At 29.7% G+C, this 7,157-nt stretch overlaps 2 non-coding genes across 2 annotated transcripts; both read right to left on the reverse strand.

Annotated features, from left to right (window-relative positions):
• Window positions 1–489: 489 nt before the first annotated feature.
• On the reverse strand, window positions 490–593 carry Phum_PHUM337050. Its single transcript, XR_009833520.1, has one exon. It is a non-coding gene; the product is annotated as a microRNA, putative (microRNA).
• A 119-nt stretch (window positions 594–712) lies between these two features.
• On the reverse strand, window positions 713–803 carry Phum_PHUM337060. The gene has a single exon (XR_009833521.1). It is a non-coding gene; the product is annotated as a microRNA, putative (microRNA).
• Between the last annotated feature and the right edge of the window lie 6,354 nt (window positions 804–7,157).

Consider the following 7,157-nt stretch of genomic DNA (forward strand, 5'->3'; position numbering starts at 1 on the left):
TTAAAATAACTGGAGAAATAATGTGACCTCCCCCTTCCCTCCCCACCCCCTACCTCCCCCTTCAAAAAAAACAAAAAAAAACAAAAAAAAATCCATTAAAATGGAAAAAGTATTGTTTACTGAAATTTTCTCTTTTTTTTAAAAAAACCTAATTTCGTATGTATAACATATGCGTAAATTACATCATCTTATAATTAGAATAAATGAAAAAAAAAGAAAATTTTTTTTTTTTTTAAAGTTGAGAAGGTCGCGGAAGGACGTGGAACCTTTTTAATGACGACGACGACATCCTTTTATCACCTACCCTTTCTTATGTTTTCCATCTCTCTCTCTCTCTCTCCCTCCTCTTTAATTATGGTCCTTTTTTCTCACCTTTTTTTTTTTTTTTTTACCTTTGCCCTTACCTTACGCACACACACACGCATATTTTTTTTGTTTCGAAATGATTTATATTACAGGTGTATAATAATAATAATAATAATAATAATGAGAAATAAAAACGACCACAAACACACCTGAAACTTTGCTCATCTTGATTATAAAAAAAACATAGGTAAAGCAAGGATCAGGCGATCAGTGGCATTTATATACCATTAAAATCCATTTTCTTTCATCATCATCATCATCATCATTATGTTAAATCCTCGTTGTCATCGTCGTAATTTTTTCTTCATCATCATCATCATCATCACGTCGTTTTTTTCCTTTGTCAACCGGACCGTTTGACACACCTGAAACTTTGCTCAGCTTTTTAATTAAAGAAATTGGTCGAGCAATGATTCAGGCGGTAAATCGGTTCGAAAATTCTTCTCTCTCTCTCTCTCCGATTCTCCAAATGGTTTCATCTATAATCGACTTTTTAATTTTTCTCTAAAATAAATAATAATAATAATAATAATTAAGACCGATTTCCTAAAAAAAAAAAAAAACAACGTTTAAAACGAATTTAGCAGGAGCAGGAAATCAAGCAACAGGTAAAACTCTTTCCCCCCTCTCCCTCTCTCGTTCCCCCCTAACAATAAAAAAATCATGACGATAATAATAATTAATAAATAAATAAATTATTACCCGAATAAAGAAAAAAAAAATTCTCATGCGTTACAAACTGTTGAAAAACAAAAAAAAAAAACAAAAAAACAATAGAAAAAATTAAAACAAAGGATTTAAAAAAAAAAAAAAAAAATGAAAGGAAATAGATGAGAGAAGGAAAGAGAAGAATAAAAGAGTTAATAAAAAAAAAAAAATTAAGAAAATAGATCAAAAGAAAGAAAGAAAAAACACATGTTAATAATAATAATAATAATAAAAAGAAATGATAAAAACATGTTAAAGTAAGAAACGGTTGGAAGATTCAACCAACATCAATTACTAAACACAAATGAAATCTTCCGACACGACAAAAAAAAAAAAAACCGTGAAAGTCAAAATGGCGAAACGGTAAAAAAAAACGACGAGGGAAATTGCCATGCGTAATTAAGGTCGGAGGTAATAGAGACTGAAAATTACTTTTTTTTTTTAAAAAAAGAGGAAACCACCATCAAAATGTTTTGAGAGAGAAAAAAAAAACGAGAGAGGAGGATGGATAATTAAATAAGGAACATCATCAGGGAAGGGGAGAGAGAAAGAGAAACGAAAGAAGAGTTAAGAGGAGGAGAAGAAAGAAAATAATAATAATAATAATAACTAGTTACACGACCAAACAACTACAAAAACAACAACAAGTGGAAGAAGAATAAAAAAAAAGAAAAATCAGAATTAAAACCACTTTCCTGACTAACGGTTTCTTTTTCTTTCTTTTCTTTTGTCTTTTTCTTTTTTGTGGAGAAGAAGAATAATCATCATCATCATCATCTTTTTCCGGTTACGATTTCGTTGGATGGTTCAATGAACTCTTTCCCGATATCGGTCATCCCGTTTTAACACCTAAAAAAAAAAAATAAATAAATATTATTATTATTATTGTCCGGAAATCGAGAAGAGAATTTTTTTTCTTTTTTTTTTTTATTATTCGTCGTGGCACGAGTGAATAAATAACGAAAAAAAAAAAAAAAGATTTTCGTGAAGATAAAGAAATTTTTTATTTCTTTACTTTTAAATCTTTTCCGAAAGAGAGAGAGAGAAAGAGAGAGAGAGAGAGAGGGGGGGAGAGAGAGGGAGAGAGAGAGAGAAAATTTAAATTATTACAATCGTGAGTCGTGGAATTAACAAAAGTCGGAGTAGAAGCAAGTAAAAAACGAAAGATTTTCGATTAATTACGCGAAATGAAAAGTAATAATAATAATAATAATAAAAAGTTTTTGTTTTGTTTTTTTTTTGTTTTTATTGTTCGAAGAAGGCGGTGACAAAATAAATAAATAAAAAACCCAAAAGTATTCAAGTTTGAATTGTGATGACCATCATCACGCGACCGAAAATAAAAAAAAAAAAAATTTCCCTCGGATTTTTTTTTTTTATTACCCAATAAAATAAGTTATCGATTTCATAACAACAACAACAACAAAAAGTAATAATAATAATAATAAATAAGTAAATAATAATAATAATAATAATAATAATAATAATACGCATAATTCAACGTGAATGAATTTAAATAAGAAAAAAAGAAAAGAAGAAAGAAAGAGAATGAAAAGGGAGAAAAAAAAAGGATTTTTTTACGAGAGAAAAGAAAGAGAAAGAGAGAGAGAGAGAAAGTAATAAAAACATATATAATAAAACGGATGAAAGAAGGAAAGAAAGAAAGAAAAAGAAATAAAAATAAAAATAAATAAAACGATCGAAAAATCCATGAAAAATAATTCACGTGTTTATTTTATTTTATTTCAAAAAAAATTTGTCGGGGAAAAGAAAAAAAAAATCGTGACCGTGGTACCAGGATTTTTCTAAAACCACTACCACCGCCGCCACCACCACCACCACCACCACCGCTACCACCACGACGAAAAGTCGTGTCTTTAAAAAGCATCAAAACACTCAAGTCAACAACCTCTCACACGCATTATTTCTTCCTTTTATTTATTTACTTTTCTCTCCTCCCCCTCCTCCTCCTCCCCCCGATGCGTTTTTCTATTTTTTTTTAAAAAAGTTAATAACGCGTAAATAAATAAAATCCATTAAATAAATATTCAAAAAAAAAAAAAAAAAAAATTATTATTAAGGAAAAAATAAATGAGAGAAATGAATTTAAAAAAAAAAAAAAAGGAATGAAAAGAAAGGAAGAAAACAAAAGAAAAGGAACAAAGGAAATTGAAATAATCGTCATCATAGGAGAAAATAAATGAAAAAATGAAAAAAAAAAGGAGAAAAAACCTTTGAAAAAAAAAAACATTTTTTTTTTCAATGAATTTAATTTTTTTTTATTATCCTTTGGCTACTTTTTTCCCTGCACTTTTTCCCTTCCCTCGAATTTTTCCCCTACAATTTTTCCCTCCCTCCCTCCCTCTCTTTCTTTCTTTCTCTACGTTTAACACGTTTTTTTTTTATTTCCTCCCCCTTTCTCAAAGGTCGAATACGTCCTTGACCCAACTTTTCACCTCTCTTTCCTTCTCTCCTCCTCCTCCTCTTCCCCCTTTCTTTATTCCTTTCCTTTTTTCCTTTCTTTTCTCTTCTCTACGCGTACGTAACAATCATTTTTTTTTTTTTTTACTTTTTTTTTGCTGTCGGTAAATGAAAAAGCACATGCGTTCTTTATGCGTTCTTTCCTTTGTCATTCCTTTTATTTTCCTTCCTTTTTCATTCCTTTATTTTTGACTGAAAACTAATTCTAATTCGTAATTTAACTTCGGTTAGAAAATAATTAATTTTAAAAAGGTTTTTTTCTTTTTTTTTTTTTTTTCACGAAAGAATGAAGCGAACGTGGGCGGCCGAAACGCGTGAGGGAGGGGAAAGGGTTGATGGGGGAGGGCGTGCGGGGGGAAACGAAGGGTAAAAATTTTCCACAAAAAAAAAAGTAAAGAAAATTGAAAAATTGTCGCTTGGTTTTACGTAACCACAAAAAATTTTCACCCCCCCAAAAAAAAAAAAAACCAATATGGCGGCGGATTTTCATTATCATCATCATTTTTTTTTCTTCTTCTTCATTTTGCAAATTACATTTATTTATTCCAGGTTTATGCCTCGTCCCTCGGGAAACCGTTTCTTCGGAATCATCGTCGAATCGTTAATCGTGCTGATGATAATAATAATAATAGTTCTATTCTTAAGATTTGAATTTTATTTCGCACGCGTTTTTATTTTAGTCCATTTTTTCGATTCGGGTTTTTAGCTTTTCCTAGTTTTTCGCTTTTCTCAGTCTTATAATAATAATAATAATAATAATAATAATTTTTTTTTTTTAATTTTAGATGTTTATAGATAAAGATGATAAGAAAAAATCGATAACGTAAAAAAAACAAAAAAACTCGTAAACTCCATATAATAAATTACAAAAAACGAAAAAGTAAAGATTCACATATTGAGTCACGTTTTTATCATTATTATTATTATTAATTCATCTCGCAGAAAAGAAAATTTTTTTTTTTTTTAACCAAACAAAAACCAAACCGACCAAAATGTGTAAACGATGTAAATCGAAAAACGTTTTAGAAACTGTTAAATAGAAAAAAAAAAAAAAAACTGAACCGAAGCAAAAAAAACATAAAATGTAAAAATAGTTTTTTTTTTTTATTAAACAAACAAACAAACAAACAAATGACTTCTCCTGATTTTAACCAAAAGCAAATCGTTGAAATTTTTTCTCGAATTCAAATTCGAATTCGAAAAAATTTCCTTTGTAAACAAATGAAATCGAAAAAAAAAAATTCCTTTTTGTCAAAAAATAAATTTTTTTTAAACGAAAAAATTTCCATTTTTTTTTTACGTCAATTCAAAGGTACGACGATGAAAGAATAAGGTTCGTGCCAAGGTTTAATTTTCATTTAACCTTTTTTTTATAAAATAATAATAATAATAATTGTCGTTATAAAATATAATACGATTTTTTTTTTTTTTTTTAGAAAAAAACGTGAACAGTTTTTCGAGGCAACAAGTCTTTTTTTTTCCAAACTTTCACGACTGCCAACTGTTGTTCTCGTTTTTTTTTCCTCATTTCCTTTTTTTCTCTGCAAAATAATAAAAAAAAACTTTTTTTTTCCTTTTTTATTAATTAATTAATTAACTAATTATTATTATTATTTCTAAAATGTACATACGCGTGCTATTAACACGTTTTTAATTTTATTAAAACGACGACGTCACGTTATTACAATTATTATTATTATTATTATCGAAAAGAAAACCGAAAGAATTATTAAATAAATAAATGACGTAAAATTTTAAATGATGATGATAATGATGATGATGATGATTTTAGTAAAAATAAAACCGCACTCACGCACTCACGCACGTTTTTTTTTTTTAAAAGGTGGTCAGTCAATCAACCGCGCTTCATCTTCTTCTTGGGTGGCTGACACGAGACTCCGCCATATTTTTTTAACTAAATAATAATAATAATAACCTGATAAAAATAACGAATTTTTTTTTTTTTTTCGTTCATGACGTCATAGAAATCCCCGCTTTCTAGATTTTAAATATATAAAAAGAAACCATCTCACGCCGCCATTTTCTCACCATCGAATCGATTTTTTCCTCCAAATCTTTGTTGCAAGAAAAAAGGAAATATAAAGAACTAAGGGAAACCTCTTAGAACGATCGTGGATTTTATACGAGTAGGCGGTGGCGGAAGAAGAAAAAAATATCCATCGACGTTTGTAAATAATAATTTTCAAGTTATAATAGAATAGAATAAAAGGAGTGGGAGTAGTCAATGGAGACACACCTTCTTTTTTTTACAGAGAGAAAAAAAAATATCCCGTAAACGTTAAAAAAATTGTAGGATAAACAATCCGAACAGAAAGAGAAAAAAAAGGTTTTCAAAATGCCCCAAAGCTTTTAATTTTTATTTATCCTTATTACGGTCCCCCTCCTTCCCCCCAAATCACGTTCATCTCATTCAATTCAACGACGACGACGAGACACTTTTAAACCTTAAAAAACAAAAACAAACCTAATAGAAAAGTTTTTTTTTTTCTTCGGATTCTTCTTAATGCAAAAATTATTATTATTATTATTACATTTTTTCGGTCGTTAAATGAGAGAGAGAGAGAGAGAGAGAGAGAGAGAGAGAGAAAATAAACAAGGAACAAATAATATTTAAATTTAAATACAAAATGATTTGAAATTGATCAATGAACCGAAAGAGAATATATATAATTACAGACAAAGGAAAGGGGATAATAATAATAATAATGTAGTGGCGGATTCTAAGGATTATACAAGAAGATAATTGACCGTGGCAGGAGACACGCTGTTTAACACTTTTCTCTTCTCTTTTTTTTTTTTTTTAAAAATCGTCGCTGAAAACTCGTTAAAGAGGAGTAGGAGGAGGAGGAGGTCGTAATATAATTTTAGGCGCGACCGAGTGCGTAACCGTCTCGTCCCGACGTCAGAGTCAGTCCTGCCCAACATCATTTTTTATTAAAATAAATATGGAATTTTCTAGAAAGAATCAATCAATCAATCAATCAACGATCGATAGCAAAGAAAAAAAAAATTTTTTTTTCTTTTTAATAAAAAAATAAATTCAACAAAGAATTCAAATAAGAAAATTACGAGAAGAAGATGAACAAGCGGGTTAATTAACCCAAAAGGTCAATGTCGGCATTCACCACCCCCCCGCTCCCGCCCTCTCTACTCCTACTCGGGTAAATCAATTATTTAATGGATAACAACGCGGAGCTTTTTTTTTTAAAAAAAATTTTCATGCCGTGCAACGTTTTTTTGACCACTTGAAAATAATAACCACGAATCAAATAAGAAAAAAGGAGGGATAAAGGGAAGGGAGGGAGGGGAGGAGGAGGAGGGAGGAAGGAAAAGAAGGGGGGAGAGGTTAGAAATGCGGTATAGAAATAGTTAATGAAATAGCTGGAAGATCAGTAATCACAATTAAAACCTTTTTGGTGTAATTAGATGAACACGAAATTCTTTTCTTTCTTTCTTTTTCCCTTTCCGCCCGCTCCCCCCTCCCTCCTTCTTTCTTTTCGTCGTGTCTTTATAGTTTTCGTCACGCGCACGAATAAAATAATTTTTTTTCTTTCCCCGGGAATAAAGAAACTAAAAAAGAA

This window comes from Pediculus humanus, genomic scaffold (assembly GCF_000006295.1).
Source record: "Pediculus humanus corporis 1103172107744 genomic scaffold, whole genome shotgun sequence".
Taxonomy (NCBI): Eukaryota; Metazoa; Arthropoda; class Insecta; order Psocodea; family Pediculidae; genus Pediculus; species Pediculus humanus.